This window comes from Podarcis filfolensis, assembly GCF_964270895.1.
Source record: "Podarcis filfolensis genome assembly, chromosome: 4".
In the NCBI taxonomy this organism is placed as follows: Eukaryota; Metazoa; Chordata; class Lepidosauria; order Squamata; family Lacertidae; genus Podarcis; species Podarcis filfolensis.
The window spans coordinates 17,105,416-17,129,648 of NC_139607.1; positions in this window are offsets into that span (position 1 = coordinate 17,105,416).

Below are 24,233 nucleotides of genomic sequence, written 5' to 3' on the forward strand. Positions count from 1 at the left end.
ACCCTGATGTGGCAAAGATGGAGGGCACAAGGAGAAGGGGACGACAGAGGACAAGATGGTTGGATAGTGTTCTCGAAGCTACCAGCATGAGTTTGACCAAACTGCGGGAGGCAGTGGAAGACAGGAGTGCCTGGCGTGCTCTGGTCCATGGGGTCACGAAGAGTCAGACATGACTAAACGACTAAACAACAAAAATTCTCAGAGATCCCACACTAAGCATACCCCCTGCACACCTCTGTTTGCAGCCCTGGCTATATTCCCAACCTGGTTCCATCCAGATGTCTCCAACTTCCATCAGCCCAAGCAAGCATGGTTAGTGCTGGTCAGGGATGATGGAAGTTGTAGATCAAAATGTCTGGAGACCACAGGTTGGATATGCTGTTCTGTTCCATCTACTTCCTCAACTCACTGCACCATAAACTCAGCTCCCACCCAGTTTCTGCATAGATCTTTCTTTTAGGACAAAAGTGGGATTCAAACACCAGGGTACAGAAGGCTGATCTCTCCTTTTTGGCTAGCTTGATTCTACGCAACTTAGAAATAAATATCACAATATTCACTGGGGCTGATTTCCAAGTATCCAGTGGTAGGATTGCAGCCCTAATGCTCTTTTGGGACCAAGTGCTGCCTGTCCAATGTATGGCCAGTTTTAGTTTTCTTTTAGTCTCACAGCCTTCTTCCTGCCACCACATCTGGCATCCAGCCCAATACCTTCCTGCTACATTTTCCTTAGGCACTGATTAGCCTGCCCTCATAACATTGCCTGGCAGTTGTGACTTCCTGCCTTAGAGGGCAAATTAGACACAGTGCTAATTGCAGAAATGCAAACAGCAGCTTTCAGCAAAGTGATTTTTGTCACTGAAAGATTTTATTATTATTATTCAGAATGCAGCAGCTGGAGTAAAATGCAGCAGTTTATGAGACAGCCAACACCATGTAACACCTCTGCTAAGACACTTGCATTATCTGCTTGTGTGCTCCTGGACCAGCTTTAAGGTTCTTTTGTCGGTATGTGAGGCCTTGAACAACTTGGGACCAGGATATCTTAGGCTTTATACCACAGCTTCATCACTGAGATCAACCAGAGGAGTGCTGTGAGCTGTCCAAAATGTTGCAGAGCCCTGACTTCATCACCTAGAAGTCTAACATTTAGTATTCCATGCTGTGGAATGGTTTTCCAGCAGAGATTCAGTAGGCAATCTTACTTTTGACTTTCACTACATCTCTGCAAGACCTTTTTTCTGTGCTGACAGGCTTTTGTAGCTGTTTAATTTTTAATTTGCTGATTAGCTAGTCACTGTAGCAATTATCTGTACTGGTTTTTAATGATGTTTTAGGGCCACACATTGCCCTGATACTTTATGACATGGTAGTATAGAACGGCTTTTGTAAATAAAGAAAACAGACCTAATAATATCTGCTCAGCACTTTTGACACAAAGGCATTTCAAATCAATTTAAGAATGGAATTAACAAGGCACGTGAACACCAAATCTAAGAACCAGAGGAACAGAAGAAGCTAAAATGCTCATACATAAAAAAAATTGTGAAGATACAGCTCCACCCCACTTTACCAATAGGCTTAAACTTCTCATCGCTTCCCTGCAAACTTCCTTGCAGGATTCCAAGACTTTATAGGTTGGCTGCTATTTACATAACATAAATGTGCACATTATGTGCATTCACCCAACTGCAGGCCAGCCCTATAGCAAGATCCACTGGAATGTGCAGGTTAGGATCCAGTGAATCTCCAACTGAGCTGAAGGGTTCCCAGCATAGTTGGGTTAAGCCAGATTAACTCTTTCATCCTTGATTTAGCTGAAGATACATTAACATATCTCCCACATCCTGGCTCAGCCAGGACCCAGTCAGGTAAGCCAAGCCTAAAGCCCTAACAAAGGAGCATTCTGAGGGCATGGCAGGGGTGGGACCAGAGAGGGCAAACAGTCTGTATCCTAAACCCATTCAGCTCAATCACATGACCTAGCAACCTGGGGCAAGTGAAGGCAGCAAAAAAGGTTCCGGTAGGTAGCTGCGTTGGTCTGACGCAGTCAAAATAAAAAAATTAAAAATAGTCCAGTAGCACCTTAGAGACTATTTTAAAGGCTCATTTTGCTCCTGCCAGGCTTAAGCTGGCTGAGTCAGCAAGCACAATTAAAATGGCTAAACAGATAAAAGGCAAAACCACCTCACAGAAAAACAAAAGACTATGTAAACAGGTAAGGTTTTACATGTGAATAAATGTTGCAAAAGCACTATGCCACTTTTTAAGTCAAAGTATCTGCAGGAGTAATGGGAAGAGTTTATATTTGTGATAGATAGATGAAGATAGATGATAGATAGATAGATAGATGATAGATAGATGATAGATAGATGATAGATAGATAGATAGATAGATGATAGATAGATAGATGATAGATAGATAGATGATAGATAGATAGATAGACAGACAGATAAGATAGATAGACAAACAGACAGACATATTAGAATGAGCCCCATTTCTTTCAAACCACATTTTGAAGCAGCTTAGGCAAACAGCAGTTAAATGCAAGGCTGACTTTGTTTAAAATGACTTCATAGTTTATGAAGAAGTGGCTCCATGAGGGAATGGCCCATGTATCTAAAATGGTTCTGCAAGCTCACCTTCAGTGCAGACTATTAGGCAAAATTTTCAGGGCACTGATTGGAACTTTTCAAGTGGTTACTTTGTGGCCACCATAACATGATGTGCTGATTTTATATGGAGTAAAAATGAAAGCAAAGAAAGCCCATTTGACACATGCTGTGAGGTGTTTCCTGTGGCTCTTGCTACTCTTAGTGCACTGCAGATTCCTCACCTTATTTCACCCTCAGCAGGGGCCTAATGTGAGCTGACAAAAGATGGGCTCACATCTGGCTCACTTCAGCAAAGTGAATTATTTCCCGCACCATGGTGCCACATCTCTTAGGAGTAAGTTCTGTTGAGTTCAGTAAGGCACACTTCCAAATACGTATGATGTGACGATTGGAGTACAAGGCAGATAAAAGGCCTATTGCAGAAATCCTCACAGTGTTGTTGACTTGGCTCTAGGAGGTGAGTTTCAAAGGCCTTAGCTTTCCCAAGCATTATTTCCCAACCCCCCCCCCCATTTTAGGCCTACAAAATTTTGAACTACCAACCCTTATGTTGCCCAACAACTCATGGACCTAAAGGCCACAAAATTTAGCTTGGGAGTAGTGTTGGGCACATGGCGCATGTCTGTGAATGGCTGTCAAAATAGCTTAGCTTGTAATATGTTAGACCAGTGGTTCTCAAAATTGTTTTCTCTGGGCCACACTTTTAGAATCACAATTTGCATGTGCCACATCAAATTTTTTTATTGATATGAACTACATTGTAAAACAACAACTTTTAGCAGTGCTTGAGTCTAACAATTACTTTATAACATGATCATGGGACATTCAGAAAGTATAAAACAATGCAGCAACATAAGAACGTGACACTTTCTTTCTTTCTTTCTTTCTTTCTTTCTTTCTTTCTTTCTTTCTGTTTTGCAGGAGGGCCCTAGCTCGTATGTGCAGAAGGTTCTACACAGAGTGCACCTAAACATTTAAAGCACACATAATACAAAATTAAAGTACGTATAACACACATTTAAAGTGCTTGGCTTCCCTCAAAGATTCCTGGAGACTGTAGATTGTTAAAGGTGCTGAGAAGTGGGGCTCTGGACTTTTGCCTCAGAGACTGGCTCTGGCAGCATCAGCTTGTGATGAACTCTAGGCCACTTTCATAAAATTAAATGGGGGGGGGGGAGGGAGAGAGAGACAGAGAGACCCAAGTTAAATTACACCCTTACAGCTGCATAATACTATGAGGTAGCAAAAGAAACAGCTCTCTCTCTAACTAGTTGCATAAAACCACATTTAAGGTGCACAGACTTGTAAATAAAATTGTGATACACAATTTATTTTCCTATTTTCTGTCCACAATTAAGTACTTCTATGCACCTTGTTTTTCACGGTTATTAAGCTTTGTCCTGTCTAAATTTAATTGGGGTCGTTCAGTTCAGAATTATGTCTACTGTGTTTACCACCGATGGCTGAAATAACTCAGATTTGGAGTTCAAATTGTTCTGCCATCGGGTCTTAACTCTTCATAAAATAAATTGTCTGTCATTGGGTTTCTCTTTATGTTTTACAAGAGTTAGCTGCTAATTACACAAGCACACATCTATAGTCTAGTATTTCTAAGTAAAACGTATTGTGAAATATAATCCTGTATTGGGCAATTCTGACTCTCAGGAGTGGCAATGCACTCCCCACACTTCCCATTCCCATATCCTTATAAAACACTCATTCTACATACTGAGGATTACTGTTATAGCTCCACTGTTGGTAAAATGAGTTTGCACATATGGATGTGGTGATACCAAAGCAATCTTGGAGATTGTGACTCTATCTTGGAGTCAGTGCTTGTGAAATGTTTGGCCATGGCCCAAGAAGCAAAGAAACCAACAGAAGCTGAATCTAATAAAGTCTCAGATTTACTGCCTATAAATCCCTTGACGCTGCAGTGATGATGGGCGTTTTTGGACTAGTCCTTCAGATGCTCTAATTCCATTCCTGCTTTCAGCTCATGATTACTCACTGTGTTGACACGATGAGAGGGAGGGGACATGAAGTAATCGACCAACCTAGCTCCTCTCTTTTTTCCCTGACCAAAAAAGCTCTTTGGCTGCTGGAGCCTAGTGAATTCCACAAACTAACTCAGGTAGTGAAGACCAAGTTCTTCAAAACCACATTAGTTCACACTGAAGGTTTTTGTAAATCTAAGTTTGAATATTTATCCACAAGAGCAATAATAACCAGTGATATTTTTCTTTAAAAAGAGGTGCCAGAACTCTCCATGAACTCTCCTGGTTCTCTTAGAGGGGCAATGGCATCCATTGGAGAGATTGGAACTGAGTTCCAGTGAGTTCTGGCTGGGGAAAAAGCCCTGATTATAATAACATAAAAAGTTACCCACCTGAAGTTAATTTAGACCCAGGTCAATGCATCAACCAGAAGAGGTTCACTCACTGAGAGGCACTATAGTGTTTGCTTCCTGTCAATGGTGTTGTTGCCTCTTAAAAAGAGGAGGGGTAAGGTGGCAGGGAGGTCAAGGTAGTGCATTATGCTCTCCATTCAAAATGACAGAAACTCATTAAATAGAATCATGCACAAATGTCTCGTTACTGCGCATGATGCATGAAGTTTCCCCCCCTACATGGACATTGATTATATTCTCAAAACAACTGTCTCTTGGGGACGCGTAGCTAGAACAGCAAATATGTGGCTTTTTGCATAGAGAACTCACCACTTAAGAGCATGTTGGATCAAGCCAATGCCCTGTGTAGTTCAGCTCTTACAGGGGTTAAGCAGATGCCAATGGGAAACCCCAAAACAGGGCCTGAACACCACAACACTCTCATCATTTCTAACAACAGACTTTCAGAGGTAGGAGTGTCAATATAGCCCAGTGACTGTGGTGTCCATGGCCCTGGCACTAAAATTTGTGGGTGCCCAGCCCCTTCATGGGGAATTTTGTGGGTGCTCGGGGACCCAGGGCTCCAGAGAGTTGGCACTGATATTCTGAGGCACATCAGTAATAATTTCAGAAAATCTCCCCCTTTTTCTTTTAAAATTATGTTTATTTCTATATCCACAGCATACCTCTGATTACTAGTGTGAGAGCCAGTGTGGTGTAGTGGTTAAGAGCGGTTGTCTCGTAATCTGGGGAACCGGGTTCGCGTCTCCTCTCCTCCACATGCAGCTGCTGGGTGACCTTGGGCCAGTCACACTTCTTTGAAGTCTCTCAGCCCCACTCACCTCACAGAGTGTTTGTTGTGGGGGAGGAAGGGAAAGGAGAATGTTAGCCGCTTTGAGACTCCTGAAGGGGAGTAAAAGGCGGGATATCAAATCAAAAACTCTTCAAACTAATCATTATACTTTTATATTTCATTGATCTATTTCATTATATGTTTCCCTGTACTTTAATACCCCATTGCAAATGATAATGCTCCTACAGCATTACCACAATGTCAGTAGCAATCTATTCACAGTATACTCCCTACAAAGCATTCATAAGTTTTGCCATATTCCTTCCCTTCCACAGTGTGGTAACTTTCATTAATATTGATATCTGAAGAGACATCTCCCATGCTCTAGTTGTACATGTGGGAAACCAACCCACAATATTTCCATTAGATTAAAAGAACGTTCAAATAGCTGCAGCACATAAAATGAGGTCTGTTTGTGGAGCACCACAAAGTGATTTGTCATGAAGCAAATAAAACTTGTGGAGAGATGCTGCGAAGGTTTCGCACTGCAAAGTTATAAATATGGACTGCAGAATTTCCTGACCTATAATGGCAATGGGCAGCGATGGCTGGTGCTCATTTGCACTGGTAAAGCAGAAGGCCAGGAGACCAGCAGTAGGTGGTCAGAGCCAATGGCAGTGATAACCACCCCCTGGCTGGTTGTATGTAAACCAGCAGAAATTTAGAGGCTGGCAGAGGGAAGACTAAAGTTGATGGGGCAGTGCACCACTGCTAGACGAGCCTCCACTAGTCTACACTCAAAGTAACAGAGGAAGATATGGAACAGAGAGACAAATAAGGAGCAATTTTTTACATTGGCTGCTATTCTATACCCACTTCCCTGTGATAAAGCTCCATTAAACTCACTAGGATTTATGTGATGACAAGTGCAGGATTGTGCTCATAAAAATCGTATCGATACAGTGGTTCTTCATGGCATTGTTCCACTTTATATTGCAGATAGAGGATGAAATGTTTAACTATTCTCCTGTGCTTCTTGCTGGTGGCGTTTTAGCACACCTGAAAAGGACTGGGCTAAAACCTTTTTTTCCCAGCAGAAACTCACCAAAACTCAGTTCTGGCACCAGAGGTGCCAATTTGAATAAAATATTGGGGGGCCAGGTAAGCCCCACCCGCATAATCGAACACATTACACAGTAAACACACACCATTTGAATGGCAATGCCCATCAACATTGGGGGGGCCCTAACCCCCTCAAATATTTTATTGGGGAACAAAGCCCCCTCAGCCCCTAGGAGTTGGTTCCTATGTCTGGCACCTTTCAGGTGTGTTCTGGCACCTCTCATTGTGTTTATGTGGAGCAACGTTCTAGCAATCCACCTTCATTCTGAAGTAGTGCAGTTTCAAGAGAAGAACCACGTCCTGTTTGCTTTCATCACATTGATTTGTTCTTTAAAATATTTGAGGGAAATGTGAGAGTGTGGGCCATCTGGGAGAAGCAAAAGAAATTAGGAGAAATGAGGATGCAGTTATAAAAAGATTAAGAAGAGCCTGCAGGATCAGGCCATTGGCTCCTTGTGTCCAGTGCCCAACCAGATGCCAATGGGAAGCCACAAAGCAAGACCAGAGTGCAACAACACACCTCAGTTTCTATTCTTGGTGATTGGTCTTCAGAGTCATGCTGCCTCCAACAAGCTAATGGAGACTGCTGGTACATTCCAAAAGAACTCAGCAAACAAGTCAACAGACAAAGAAAGATGTGACTTGAGAAAGGGTCGACCTGGAGCTGGGTAGAAGACGATGAAGTCGGGTTTGTATGCATGCATAGTTTATTGTTCTACATTTCCTGAGCCAGGACCTCCTGCAACTTCACAGCCTGAAGTGCGAAATATTTAATATACCCATAAACATTCTCACAACTAAAGGTGTGGAAGCAAGGCTGGAAGGAGGGATCATCAATCAAGATAGTCTCATTCCCACTTAGAAACTTGCCCCCAACACTTTGGGGGGCTGAAGTTCTGTAATGGCTGCTAACAGGCTTTCCAACCATGGAGGCAGGGAGAGAAACACGGCCAAAATCCATCCATAGACGGGGTCATTTGCATTGTCCTTGCTGCTGTACCTGACTGATTTATTTTTTTATTCCCTTCTCTCCACCTAATGGAATGAGCTCTGCATTTGTGCTATTTCAAGCTGTGAGTTATTAGCCCCCTTTCTAAATCAGCCGTTACTGGTGTTGTCTCCTTTTGAAAAATAACACCATAACTCACGACCCTGACAAATGCATGTCTGCTAGCGGTTTCGGGCCCTTCAGAAATATTCAATGTCTAATTAGATGTGATGTCCTAATTTATTCTTAACACCCAATAAAGCGATATAAATTAGTATTAATTTTATGAAAGTGTTGAAGAACTCATCATGTAAAAATTGAAATTCAAACCTTTGGATTTATTGTCTAGAGAAGAATGCACATCATCTGTGCACTCTAATGTATCATAATGATGATAGTATAATATAACCTTAAGATTTCTGCTCCAATCTGATCAATGCCGGGGTAGATTCCTATTTGAGTTAGGTTCATTTTTATTTTAGAATAATATGGTTGATAACTGGGCACATTATCCTCTAAGTCATTGCAGGCTAATAAAAATACGATAACTGGTTTTGTGACTTGGCTGTGACTGAGCTGCTAGCAGTTATTTAACTAGCAATGTTCTAGATATCAAATTTCCAAAAGAAAAATAGATCTCCATTCGCCCTCACATGACCCCACCAAATTTGAAATTTGCCTCAGTACTTACATTGTGCAATAATTCACAAAGGCTGTTGTTGTTGTTGTTGTTGTTGTTGTTGTTGTTAATTGTCTCTGATATGCTTGATCACTACTCAACTTGATTAGCGAAGTCTAGTCTTTGCATTAGAGTATAAACTGAATGTACTGTATATGCTAACATGTTAACTTCATTCTTTGGTATCAAAAAGGAAGGAAGGAAGGAAGGAAGGAAGGAAGGAAGGAAGGAAGGAAGGAAGGAGGAAGGAAAGGCGAGCCTTTTACTGGAAAATTTGATAGCGATATCAACTAAAATATTTCAATGTTTCTTAGAAATTAATGGGGGAAAGCACTGAACTTTTATATTGCCTATTCTATTTTAAATGTTGCTTTCCAATATTTAAATAGTCCTGCACTAGTTCTGATCTTAAAGTGTGACTTTTCAAACTAAGAAATTATAATTTTAAGAAACAAAAACGATGAAAATCATCACTGGGCATCTTCTGCACTTCTAGCAGTTCACATTTCTTGAAGCTGAGTTCTGAACATAAGACTGGAGAGCACAATGAATCTCATAGTCCGAGCACTGGGAACTTGCCTCACACTTAACACTGGACCAAGCTATTAGTGATGCTACTTAAAGAACTTAAGAAGAGTCTACTGGATCAGCCAATGGTCTGTCTAGTACAGCATCCTCTTCTCACAGTGGCCAGATGCATGTGGGAAATCCTCAAGAGTTCCTGAGCACAACACCATTCTCTCTTCCTGTGATTTCTAGAAACCGGTATTCAAAAGCATTCCCGCCTCCAACTGTAGAGGCACAGCAAAGCCATCATAAGGGATAAATTTTGTTTTGTTTGAATCTTGATGCAAAACTACCTAATGCACTACCTAATTTTCTGAAACAATATATGAACTTAAACACAGCTTACAGAAATGTATATATTGGAGGACAAGGGGAGTGGGTGGCACTGTGGTCTAAACCACTGAGTCTCTTGGGCTTGCCAATCAGAAGGTCGGCGGTTCAAATCCACATGATGGGGTGAGCTCCTGTTGCTCTTTCCCAGTTCCTGACAACCTAGCAATTCGAAAGCACACCAGTGCAAGTAGATAAATAGGTACCGCTGCAGTGGGAAGGTAAATGATGTTTTCGTGCACTCTGGTTTCCAGCACAGTGTTCTGTTGTGCCAGAAGCGGTTTAGTCATGTTCGCCATATGACCCGGAAAGCTGTCTGTAGACAAACACCAGATCCCTTGGCCTGAAGCGAAATGAGCACCACAACCCCATAGTCGCTTTTGACTGGACTTAATCTGTCTGGGGTCATTTACCTTTACCTTTATTGGAGGACAGTGTGCAGAAAAAATGCAGATATTTGGGAAAACAACGATCATAAATGCATTATATTATCAATTAATCAATCATATTTGTTGGCTTTCCACAGTTAAACGCCCTCCTATCAGTTGTCAAAGAGATAAGTAATTATATGACCTTTAGAAGACATTTAGAAGCTTTTTTTAAGTTGAATTTTTTAAAATGTTTGTATATATTTTGGAAGTCATCCAGAGTGGCTGGGGCAACCCAGTCAGATGGGCGGGGTACAAATTGTTGTCGTTGTTGTTACAGGGTTGAATACAAAATTCCCCAGCTGGTTATGCACCATCCTAAGTTCTTTGAAGGTATTATTATTTCAAATTTAATAAAAAGAGACACCAAAAATATAATCCTATTTCTTTAAAGTACTAGCTTATCATTGACCTGAGTTATTACATTTCAGCGACAAGCAGCACTCACTAGTTTCAGGAATGGCAATGAGAACTATTTTCCCCAACCCTTTCTAGAATGCTAAATACTGTATAAACATGACACAACATTCAAGAGAGCCTTCAGCATGGCAAAATTCCAACATGCACGGCTATATAATTATCTGTCTCTGGGCTCTATCAATAATCATGGAGATTTATACATTTTGGCACTTGACTCCTGGTCTTGAGACCCATGACCCATATTAAAATGCTTATTAGGAACATGGGCGTATGATGTTCCGTTTGACGCAAGGGACAAGTAAATTCTGTCCTTGCACACACAAAAAAGGAAACGTTTTTTTAATAAGCCGTACATAATCCACTGCCTTAAGATGAAAAGCAAGGACTGGGCTTGGCCCAGGGAATAGGGCAATTTATAAAGGACAGGAACATGAGCAGGAATGGATCTAAATAACAAGGGGGGAGAGCCAGAAAGGACCAGGATGCAAGAGGCAAACCAAGACAGGGTCCAAGGATGAGAACTGAGAGACACATTTGAGGCATTTGCAATGAGCACAATTCAAAGTGTTGGTGCTGACCTTTAAATCCATAAACGGCCTCAGTCCAGTATATCTGAAGGAGTGTCTCCACCCCCATCTTTCTGCCCGGACACTGAGGTCCAGTGCCGAGGGCCTTTAGGAGGTTCCTTCACTGAGATAAGCCAAGTTGCAGGGAATGAGGCAGACGGCTTTCTCGGTAGTGGCACCCGCCCTGTGGAACGCCCTCCCACCAGATGTCAAAGAGAAAAACAACTGCCAGACTTTTAGAAGACATCTGAAGGCAGCCCTGTTTAGGGAAGCTTTTAATGTTTAATAGACTATTGTATTTTAATATTCTGTTGGAAGCCACCCAGAGTGGCTGGGGAAACCCAGCCAGATGGGTGGGGTATAAATAAATTATTTTTATGTTATGTTATGTTATGTTATGTTATGTTATGTTATGTTATGTTATGTTATGTTATGTTATGTTATGTTATGTTCCTGGTTTGAAACAAGCAAGAGACAAGCAAGGGGCGTTTTCATAGTCTAGTAATATCGTCCAGGCAGTCAACAACATATAACAAGAGTGTGGACAGTGGTGTAGCGTCAGTTGTCAGTGCCTCGGGCAGGCAGGTGTGGAAGATGAATGGACTCTGGCATGCCTGCCAATCCCTGGATGCCGAAACCACCAGAGCGAACCCACCAAAGCAAAGCAGGGCAGCGCTGAGCTGCCTGCTTGCCTGAACAGAGGCAGGGGACTCAGTTGGCTGACACAGCCCATGGCGGGTGAACCCCCCTGATGTGGCAATGCCCATGGAAAGGAGCACTAGGTCAAGCCATGCTGGGGGGCCTGGTTCGCACCCCCTCAAGAATTGTGCACCTGGGACCACGGCCCCCTGGCACCCCCCATGCAATGCCCCTGGGTGTGGAGCAGGACCTGTAGGAGGTGTGGCTTGTAGAGAGGGGGGTGGTCAGGGGAGAGTCATGACACCTAGCTATAGAGACCTGAATCAGTCCTGAAGGCTGTGGTTCTGCACCTCAATCATATGGCATTTACAACTCATGAGTTCCCTACCTCTTCCATAAACAAAAGAGGAATTCCTTGGAGCGTACTGTGTCTTACACTGATAGGCTTCCTAATAATAATAATAATAATAATAATAATAATAATAATAATAATAATCACAGACAAAAGGTTCCTGGGAATAAGTCCCATTGAATTCAAGAGGAGTTGCTTCTAAGTAATCATGGTAGGGTTTGTGCTGTAAGGTTGAAATCCTATACACTCTTACATGGGATTAAGTCCCATTGAGCTCAGTAGGATATACAGTACTTTTGCATAGACTTGCATAAAAGTGCACCGATAGTTTTTGTAAAGATGGAGAAAGTTGGAATCTGGGGCAGAATTGGGGGGAGGTTTTAATTCAGAATCTTTCGAATTATTGAGATAAACCAGAACTGAGCATCTCGCACCACCACCTGCAAAGTGTTCACACACCAATATTAATCAGGAGACCCACAAAACAGCAGTTGGAATCTCTCTTTTGATCTTTGTTCCATAAATGAGTCCAACATCCCATTAATGATATTATCTATCTAGAACACTGCACACAATTCTAGATTAGATGATGAAATGAATACAACAATTAACTGCAGTAATTGTTTTCCCACACCCTATATGGGTCGTCATTAGAATCAGTCAGAGTTGCTTCATCGCTCCACAAATAACTTCAGAAAGTTCATGTGTGCTAAGGAAACCACAATGTAACTTTTACTTATTATAACTGAAATGTGTGTTTAGCTATAGATGTTTTAATATTAAAGGTAAACACACCAGCCTTTTTTTAAGGTTTCATAGTACAGAAGATAGTTAAGTACCAAAAACACAATGCTAGATATGCAGCAGTGTGACTGCCACTATCTTCTATGGTGCCTGCAAAGGTTCTCATTATATATCACCTCAAAAATGCACTATACATGAGAGACTATTTGCTCTTCCTGATGGATCCTGTTTACATTTGCTTGACATGCCCACATTTCATCCTCCTCAGTGCTTTTTATGGGGGTACGCAGGGGTAGGCATATCCTTAAATATTTTGTGACTCTAAGAAGAAAGTAATTTATTTATTTATTTTTAAAAAAGTTTCTTCTCTAGCACAGTGAATCATCAGTTCCGTTGAATAATATGGTGAATCGTCAGTTCCATTGCTACCCCTAATGGTGGCCTCATTTCCTGTCACTGTGTTTCCTGAGTCTCAGATGGAAGCGAGCGTTTAATGTGTGAAGTAGTAGTTGGAATCTAGCACTGTGATTGGTCAGTTTCATTGTTACCACCTTTGATGTTGGCTTCATTTCCTTTCCCAGTGTAATGCATGTTGTTCGTACTTTTGTCCATTTACTGTATTTATTTTCCTCAATTTGAACTATAAAATGGTGGTTTTCTTGAGTCAAAATGAGAGTATCCCTAAACATTTTTTTAGAAAAAAAAAGCACTGATCATCCTTCCATTCTGAGCACAGAAATGGTGCAAAGATCTTCTTCCAGTGATTGCATGGAACAATGGCTCATGTGTGTGCCTCCCCCTCCCCATTGATAGCAGGCATGTCCACACCTTTGTGTGGTCCTCTCTTTTCCTGCTCTTTTGTATATGACCCTCATGGCAGCCATTTTGTGACTGGTGTTCGTGGGACTTTTTCAAGATCCCAGATGTTCCCATTGGTACCAAAAGGTTGGTGACCCCTGCAATCGGTAATGTGAGCAACATTATGTTGGAAAGTCTGGATATAAATATTCCTAACACATTAATTAAACATTAATTACATAGAAATACTGCTCTCCTCCAAGAAACTCTGGGTGGTATAACTGGGAAGAACCAGTTTTAGGCTGTGAGGCAGTAACTTGTCAAAGCCCACCAAAGTCAGAATGGGAATTAGAACCAATCTCCTAGATGTAATTACAACATTGTACTCACTGACCTCCAAGCACTCCAGTTGAAGAATAGCCTCTACCAAACGTGTCATGGACTTTGAAGAAGCACGAACTGAGGATGAAAAGGAGAAATGAGCTAAGAGGACGGCACACTTGGCAAATCTTCACCATGATTATCTCCCACCTGGAAACCTGTGTCCCCACTGTGGAAGGACATGTGGATCCAGAATTGGCCTCCAGAGTCACTTACGAACACACCATTAAAACCGTATTCATGGAAGACAATTTTACTTGACTACGCGTAATTGCCAAAGAAGAAGACTACTGGGATTTTCAGATACTGGTTGAAAATCATTATGTTGCATGCAGTCTTCAGGAACTGATCTTGTTAAATATAGATGTAAATATCTTGAGCTAGTGTACCATTACAGTAGCTGAACATAAATAAGCTACCCACAGATAATTAGATGTGTATCATCTAGCTAAAATTCCTTCTTTCAGTCCCAAAAGACTTTCTTTACAGCAATGACAATAGTGAAAGCACACATTAAGATGTCCTTTAAGTGCCATGCTTGCCTTTACTGAAATTACTTATAGGAGGGGTCCCCTGAATGAAATTGCCAGTACATGAATCTGCATGACTGATTACTCTCTTTGGGGTCAGGAAGACATTTCCCCCTGAATTGAGGATGTTTTGTGGCACAGAAGACAGCCCATTTGCTTGAGCTATGTGAATTTAGCCAATAACTCGTTAGTTTCCTCTATATCCACATGCAGCAAAATGCTACTTGATCCCTACTGCTTTTTAAAAATGATACTGATGGGTCACCAGAGTATATGCTTCAGAATATTCACTGACTTTCCATTGTCTTTCAGACACAATGCAAGCTTCTGCTTTTGTTCTCTATAGGCTATTGATATAAAATATGACAGGTTTTCACAGGAAGCAAAAATGAACCCCAACCTTACAGGGAGCAATGCACTCTAAAGATAAGAAGTACAACTATCAGGCCATGAAGTCACCAGCTTTTATGGTCTGGCAACTGATCGAAGTATCTAAGCAAATGAACCAGATGCTGACCCTACTTAATGTTATGAGTCTACATCAAGGATGGGGAACCTGTGGCACGCCAAAGGTCACAACTCCCATCACCCTGACTATTAACTGTGCTGGCTGGGGTTGATGGAAGTTGGAGTTCAATAATATAGGATAGGTCACAGGTTCAGCATCTCTGGTTGGAATCTACAGAGAGAATGTCATGTCCCACAAGTCATACTGTTAACTCTTTGGGTCAACTCAATTTTCAACAACTCAGTCGGTGAATGAAACTGAGTTATGTGTAGGGAGGCAACCTTGGAAACCACATTTCCTCTGGATACACACAAAAGCCCAAGAAGATTTTGGAACCATTTAAATGCATTTTCCCAGCTTGGGGTGCATTTCCAAAGATTTAGGGTAGGTTAGGGAGTCTCAGGTGTAGTTTTAATGTTGCATATGTTGTTAAATATCTGCCCACTCCCCACAAAACAAATCAGATGTGTGGAGTTGGATAGAGTTTTCTTCATTTTATGCTTGATTTCAGCATTTGAAGCTGGTTCTTATTTGTTGGACGTTAAGACTTGATTTTAAATGGTAGATCAAAGGAGATGTGGCAGCACTGAACCTTCACCAGAAGAAGCTGGCTCTCAAACTGGAAGTTCATATATTCCAAATTGGGACTACTTCTAAGCCCCTTATGATTAAAAGGGATATTTTGGTAACATTTGTGGTTTCCTATCACATCTTCTATCATCTACTTAAGGGCTGAGTTTTCCCTCAGTGGAAAGGAATGAAACATGGCCAGATGGGTTATATTTTTATTTCTTTAAATTCCAAAGCCAATAAAAACAAGTTTTGTTTCATGTTAATTGAAAAAGTCTGATATTTATCTGTATTCAAATTTCTTCTGAATATAAATTGCATGCAGCATCATACATTATTATCAGCAATAATACTTAGGAGTTGATTTTTTTCAGAAAGAAAGCAATCAAAGCATCTTACAAAACATACATCCAGATGTACCTTTTCTGGCAATCCCAATAAGCTATTGTGGGACCATAGGTTGAAGTGCAGGTAATCATAATAGTGATAATAATAGTTTTTAGAAGGCTACGAGGAGCATGCTTAGGGAAGTTAAAGTTGGAAGCAGTCAGTGGGGTTTTGGTTTTCATTAAGTACCCCTTTTCTATGGTCCCAATAATCTTGAATGCTGATGCTGGCTGCCCAGAAGCATTTCTTCAGGGAATATTGAACTGAGGTGCCCCAAAAGTTGGTAAAATTGTTTTTGTAGGCCACCACAGCAGCCAGAGTACTCTGTGCACAAAAATGGAAAAAGCGTGTTCTCCCTAACAGAGAGCACGTGTTGCGGTTGGGGGAACAGGCCACCCTGCAGTGACTAGGCAAATTTGGTAAGGAACCCAAGCCTTTAAGTGGTTAAATTTGGGTTGCTGGGGAGTTTTGATTGTTGCCAATTTGGAGGAGGGGTCAGAGTCTTTAAATACAGGGGCCAGACGTTGGACGTCCTCTTGGCCGTTTTGCACCGGATCACCCTCCCTCCCTCCCTTTTATAGGGTGGTTTTTCTTGATTGCTTGACCTTGCTATGCCTGTCATGGGGTCATCCGCCTTGGAGCGGGGGCCTGGTAGGAATTTTGCCATTTGGCTGATTGGCTGGTGCCATTTGGTTTTTGCCTACTGCGTAGCAAATCGTCACAACTTGTAAGGTTGGCGGTTAGGCATTGGTTAAATTGGTTCTTGGAGGGGTAAGTGCCTATCCCTCCAAATGATGCGGAAAGGGAATTCCGTTAAAGGAATCCAGGGGCTTGCCATTCTTTTCGTCCTTGTCCCCGGAGTCGGACTTGGGCCGTGCAAGCCCCACAGGAACATGAGGGTGAGAAGTGAGGGTCTGTGGCTCAGCTTCATTTTCTCACCCAATACTTGTTTCCCACGCTGGCTTCCGTTGGTGTCCGGAAGGCCAGCTCTGTCCTTGAGGGCAAGGACAGATAGTCATAACCAATGCCTAAGCAACCACTCACATTTTTTGTATTTTGAATAAAGTTGTGGCCAAAATTATGCCAAAAACCTTAAACAAAAATTGATGTGTGAAGTGTGAATTTTTTGGGGGGTGGCATTGTGGGACTCAACACGCAACACCAGAAATCCCAACAAAGGAGGAATGGGTACTCAAGCTACTGGAGTACTCAGAAATGGTGGAACGCACAGCTAAAATGAAGAATCAGAAAGAGAAAATATATGTGGAAGAATGAAGACTCTTGTCAATCTATATAAGAACACAATACAGCCAAATAAAACTTCAAACAAGTTTTGATTTATGAGCAATGGCAAGAAAGTAGAAAAGATTGTAACACAGGACTTGGGTAAATAGATAAAGATAAGAAGTTAGACAGGCAGCAGGAGGGAGGGAGAATTAGACCATTGCAGATGTAAGGATGGAAAGTTGCCAAATTAATTAAATAAATTTTGATGTAAATTGTATGTTATATACTGTATTTTTCCGTCTATAAGATGTCCCCATGTATAAGACATCCCCTATTTTTGGGGACTCAGATTTAAGAAAATGGGGGGAGATGGCCCTGTGTATACGGCACCCCCTAATTTTTGACATTACTTTTTAGGAAAAAAGCCTAGTCTTATACATGTAAAAATATGGTAATCTTAATGTAAATCAATGTAAAAAAATCCAATGAAAATGAGTATTTTAGGTTAAAATACATTTAGAAATTTGCATTGGAAAAATCCTTTCAAATAAAACAAACATTTAAATGCATATTTTATACTAATTTTTGTTCTGATTTTTTTTTAAAGAAAACAAGATTAATGTGGGAATGGCACAGAAGAGACTGAACACATGCTAAATTTACATGGACCAGGAACAGTCTGATCCATCACTAATGACAAGCAACCAGAGCAATTGTTTAAGCGATGGGAGGATGTGTTCCCTATTAGCCAGAAGTAGATGGTTATCTAATAACATTCTTTAGAAGGTGGCACCACAATGAATATGATACAGAATCTGTGTTTTGCAATCTAAACTGAAGAACAATTTGATAGATAAACACTTCCTTGGAAACCATTTGAATTCCTCACCTGGCAATAACTGACTTGACCAGTTTTCTTTTGTATATAGTGAGTGCTTCAAATGAAAAGCAAAGGAGTGCCAGCGTTATTTTTTAGGGAGTGGGTTGTATAATTCAGCTTCTGTCCATAGTTCTCTTAAGTGTAGGTTAAATGCTGGGGAACAGTCACTGAAGTACCACAAGTAGCAGGCCCACCCTTCAGTGGAAATTTCCAAGATGTGGGGTTAAACTACCAAGGATAATACAGTCATACCTTGGTTTTCAAACAGCTTAGTTCTCAAACATTTTGGCTCCCGAACGCTGCAAACGTAGAAGTGACTGTTCCAGTTTGTGAACTATTTTTGGAAGCCAAACGTTTGGTGGGGCTTCTGCAGCCAATCAGCAGCCGCACTTTGGTTTCCAAATGTTTTGGAAGTTGAACAAACTTCCGGAATCGAAAGACCTCCAGGAGAGTCATTTTGGAGTATCTTATTGACCAAGTGTTTGTATACCACAAAAGGTGTTCCCTAAGACAACTCAGTCCCAAGTTTTTCAGGGGTTTATGCATAATTACCAAAGCCTAAAACCTAACTGGGATGCGGGTGGCGCTGTGGTCTAAACCCATGAGCCTAGGGCTTGCTGATTGGAAGGTCAGCAGTTCGAATCCCCGCAATGGGGTGAGCTCCCATTGCTCGATTCCAGTTCCTGCCAACCTAGCAGTTTGAAAGCACATCAAAGTGCAAGTAGATAAATAGGTACCACTCTGGCGGGAAGGTAAACGGCGTTTACATGCGCTGCTCTGGTTCGCCAGAAGTGGCTTAGTCATGCTGGCCACATGACCCGGAAAAACTGTCTGCGGACAAATGTCGGCTCCCTCAGCCAGTAAAGTGAGATGAGCGCCATAACCCCAGAGTCGGACTTAACTGTCAGGGGTCCTTTACCTTTACCTTTTAAAAACCTAACCTGGTAACATATTGGCAGCTAGCACAGTTACTTTTGGTATGCTATATTACATGACTGAAGTGAACTGTCCCACTCAGCAGCCTAGCTGCTTAGTATGCAAATAAATTATTTGAGAGGATATAATTTTCAATTGCTCAGGGGATGGCGGATGATAGCAACCAACAAGAATAGAAATGAATTGCTCAATGCTATAAAGGAACTGTTTGCACGCTGGAGGAACATAATGCAGAACAACTGGTTTTGGTTGTCTGAAGTGGATTCAACTGAATGCAAGAAGGAGTGTCAAGTAAGAAGGGTAAATTCTCTTTGGAAAAGAAACAATAGAGTTTGCGTTGTGAAGGTCAAACACTGAATGGCTTCCAAAAAGGTATTTGTAGTGCTTTCTTTGAAGAACCCTGCCCTTTAGAACTTTCTATTAAGCCAAATACCTTCTGTGTTGTATCAGAACAAGAACAACTAGATTTTCTTCTACATTTTTTTAAAAAAATCTGTAGCACCTATTACTTCTTTCCGTTTTTGGCAATGCTAGTCTTAGTTAAAGCTTTTTAGACGCTATTGAAGACTGTTGTGAAAACTGCAACTTTGGCACATGGCAGGACATATTTTCATGCTATGAAAACTGATTTTCAAAAGCTGCAATGTTAGAAAAACCCAATGTAGTCTGGCTATTCAGATTAGTACTGTGCCAGTGAAGCTTCCTCCTCCATGAAAGAGGATTCTATTATTATTCTTCCTCATTCTCAAGGTGCTTTAGAATTTCTTTAGAATTCTGATAGGTGTGAACTGACCTTCTGCTATGAGGTGGACATAGGTTCTATGTTTCCCCCCACCTATTCAGTGAATATTATTTTAATTGCTCAGCAACCTCCCAGTCTGTCCACACTTCCTGATCTGAAAAACTCCAGTGGAGGGGATACCTAATGACATCTTCCTCCCTGTATGTTTTAATAGATCTTTTCTGCATCAATATTGTTTTAATTCTAGTCAGTGTCAAATTGTGCTGCTTTGAACGTATACTTTGTATTCAACTTTCATAGGTAAAGGTAAAGGGACCCCTGACCATTAGGTCCAGTCGTGACCGACTTTGGGGTTGCGGCAGTCATCTCGCTTTATTGGCCAAGGGAGCTGGCATACAACTTCCGGGTCATGTGGCCAGCATGACTAAGCCGCTTCTGGTGAACCAGAGAAGTGCATGGAAACTTTGACGTTCTTTTGAACTGCTAGGTTGGCAGGAGCAGGGACCGAGCAATGGGAGCTCACCCCGTCCCGGGGATTCAAACCGCCGACCTTCTGATCGGCAAGTCCTAGGCTCTGTGGTTTAACCCACAGCGCCACCTGCGTCCCTTCTCAACTTTCATAGGTAATGTTTAATTCTGGGTTGTTTTACTTGATATTTTAAGGTGTTGCAAACTGTTTTTCTTAAAAATATAAAGTGGTATAGAAATGAGATAAATAATAACAAATAATAACTTTAGCTGAAGTGTTGGAAGCTGAGGAGACCGGCTACTAAGTGCTTGAGACCTATGAACTCACTGGTTTTGTTTTCAAGGGAAGTTCTTCCTTATACCTTTAACAAAAAGCTCCCCACACTGGTTAAAAAGACATCACTTTTTTAAAAAAAATGAACACATGCCAATATCATGGTAAATAACCTCCTTGGCTTCTTGTGCTTGCAGAAAACTCCTGCCAAGGATATGGTGGGATTTTCCAGCAGGTTTGAGCATCTGGGATCTAGGAAAGGGCAAATCTATCAATTTTGCTTTCCTCCAGTTTCTCATCTTTCAAAATCTAGTTCATCTTAAGTTCAGTTCTTCAAAATCTCACATCAGTTTATGAAAATTCATCAGCATTGTAGTGCAGATTTTTGTGTGCAATTCAATCTAATACAAACATTTTTGCAAACCAATTTTCCCTAATATAACAGACCTTTTCAATAATATATGTATTCCTATGCACATTTTAGTCCAATATATGCATTTTTGTACACAAAACTTCACTGCAAAGCTCAGAGAAGTGCAAAATTTTAAATCTTAAAAGATGGCTGTGTTCTTGTTTGCAGGTTGCTTCAGAAAGTGTGAATTGTGTAGATTCACTTCTAAGTGTGAACTGAATTTGATTCATCCCCCATTCTTAACAGCTGCCGAACAATTCATAGAATGAAAGGCACCCACAAAGTCTCTCAGATGCTTCAAAACTTGATAACTGATAATTTTCAAGTTCAATTTCATTTCTCATGAATTGGTGGAGAACCATCAGGGGGAAATGCAGAATTTTTCAGTACAGTACTAATTCAAATTTGAAAAAAGATAAACATTCAAATACAATGCCTGCAGTTTAAGGTTGATATGCGGTTGATGGTTTAAAACAAAAACTTGCTTCAGCATGCCTTTGTTGTCTCACTGTAAAATGCCTTTCATGTTAATAATGTTGTATAAACAATAATAAACATACTATATATATGCAAGCCAATGCCAAAGGCAAAGGGCAAAGCATAGAGAAACAGAGACAAGGCTGCAGCCTAATGGGCATAAACTGCAGTCACATTTTAAATACTGGTAACCTTTTTAAACTCAAAAATAAATTTGTCCCAGTAATAGCAGGACTTACTCCCTTATCACCAAGGATTACAGTGAAATAAAGCCACAATGCTTGTTTAATCTGAATGGAGTCATACCGTGATATCTATAGCAATGCTAAACAGGTGTTGAGCTAGCCAAGTGCCAATGGGTGTATATTTGAGAAAACATCTAGACAAGAAGGACACAAGTCCACCCCCCTTCCCCGACACCTTCTAAACTCAATATTGCTTAATAGGCACCCATGGAGGGAACCACGAAACTGAAGCTGTGAGAACCAAGCATTTGAGAGCTTACTTTAGTTCCCTAACTTTTTATTATTATTTATTGAATTTATAAAAGGTTTAAAAAGGTAAAGGATCCCTGGACAGTTAAGTCCAGTCAAAGGCGACTATGGGGTTGTGGTGCTCATCTCGCTTCAGGCCGAGGGAGCCAACGTGTTTGTCCACAGACAGCTTTCCAGGTCATGTGGCCAGAATGACTAAACCACTTCTGGTGCAACGGGACACCATGATAGAAATCAGAGTGCACGGAAACACTGTTTACCTTCCCGCCACAGCGGTACCTATTTATCTACTTGCACTGGGGTAATTTTGAACTGCTAGGTTGGCAGAAGCTGGGACAGAGCAATGGGAGCTCACCCTGTCATGGGAATTTGAACCACCAACCTTCCAATTGACGAGCCCAAGAGGCTCAGTGGTTTAGACCATAGCACCACCTGCTCTCCTATGTTGAATTTAGATACCGCCCTATACCTGGAGGTCTCTCATGTAACTGCAAATGGCTCAAGTAGTATGAGGTGAACCACAGTGATCTCTCCAATTTTCAAAAACCATTTAGATTGTTGAGTAAACTGGTATCTTAGGTTATGTTCCACCAGTGATGGGCACTAACATTGGCCCTGTTCTGTAAGCTTCTTGAATGAAGGTGGCTTAATGGCTTGATGGCAATATGGTCAACTCTCCAGGGGCTACATATGTTAATGTAAGGTTGGCCAAAGTATAATTATAAAAAGATATTACTGACAGTGGCGTAGCGTGGGTTGTCAGCACCCGGGGCAAGGCAAGTAATTTGCGCCCCCTAACCCGTGGATTTGCGCCCCCTAACCCGTGGATTTGCGCCCCCTAACCCATGGATTTGCCCTAACCCCAGATGTTGCGCCCGGTGCGGCCCGCCCCCCCTGCACCCCCCACGCTACGCCACTGATTACTGTGCACAACCTGTATGTGCCTGGTCTCTTTCCATGCCTTTCTCTCAAAATGTGTTTGGGACACACACAAGAAAAGGGTATAAGCGAGCCATCCAACAGCTTCTTTTTCTTACTACAGTGGTACCTTGGTTTATGAACTTAATCCGTTCTGGAAGTCCGTTCTTAAACCAAAGTGCTCTTAAACCAAGGTGTGCTTTCCCATAGCAGCGGGGGACTCAATTTACAAATGGAACACACGCAACAGGAAGCGAAACATGTTCTTATTCCAAGGCAAAGTTCACAATCCAAAACACCTATTTCCGGGTTTGCAGCGTTCCTAATCCAAGTTGTTCATAAACTAAGCTGTTCTTAAACCAAGGTACCGCTATACAGTAATACCTCTGTGAACGTCCGCCCGGTCGACCGTCCATTTTGGCCAACGTCCAAGGCAAATCCAGAAGTACCGGAACGGGTTACTTCTGGGTTTGCTGCTCGAGCATGCGCATGTGCGCATACCGCTCTGCGCATGTGCGCAGAGTGGTGCTTTGTCGAGCATCCCTTTCGTTGAGTGTCCGGGGCTCCAGAACGGATACCGGACTCAAAACAAGGTACCACTGTATTCTCTTCAGTCTTTAATTCCCCAACACACACTCAGCCCTATACAATATTCTCAGAGATTTCAGTAATCAGAACTTTTATTCTTTGAGACTATGCATTAGATAACACATGGAACTCTTTATATATTGTTCCTTTGATGTTTCAGGATATTAAAAAACAACGGAGGATTCTTTACCAATCTGTGCATCATTAACTAATTTTGCCGTTACGTGATTCTTCCTACATTTAAATTGTATATACAAGGAATGCAGTAATTTTTTTCCTTCCTTCCTTCACTTCTTCTTGTTGCTTATAATTAAAAACAACAAGCCATTACTTTCTGCGTGGATTTCCCCCAACTCTGACCCATATTACATATTCTACTGGAAACAATGCTCCACTTTCAAATAAACTTGGTTAAGCGTTAGCATTTTAAAAGCAAAATAAAAACATAGCTTGGTTTATGACATCTTTACCCCTGTCTTTACTTCCTGATCATTTCCTCCCTGCTTTTCCTCGGTCTTTAAGCTATGATTCCCTCTTCCTATGTAGCTTTCAGAATTGGAAGGGGCAATATTTTATGTGCTAATAGTGAAACATATTTTTTTAAAAAATCCTCCTTTGTTGTATAGATTGTGGGAAATAGGTTTTCCCTCCAGACATATTAGAACAATTTGATAGGGTTCCACCATGTGTGTGTGTATGTGTGTGTGTGTAGTGCACCAAAATCAGAAAGGAATAAATTTAATTTGCTGTGTTGTTCAGTTGTACTAAGAGTAACAGCATCAAAGCTAGTGGGGTTTTACTTCTGAGCAGACCTGTCTCAGTTTAAGAATTCTAATTTGAGACTGGCTTGGTGAAAATTGAAGCAGTTGGATTGGTTCTTCAAGAGCATGTTTGTCTCTAGCTCTGACTACCCACCAGCATGCAGCCACCGACAGATTACCCCTGAACAAATATGTGCCTTGATTGGTAGGGGAAGAGTTTGCTTGCTAAAGCTCAGGAGAGCAACCAGAA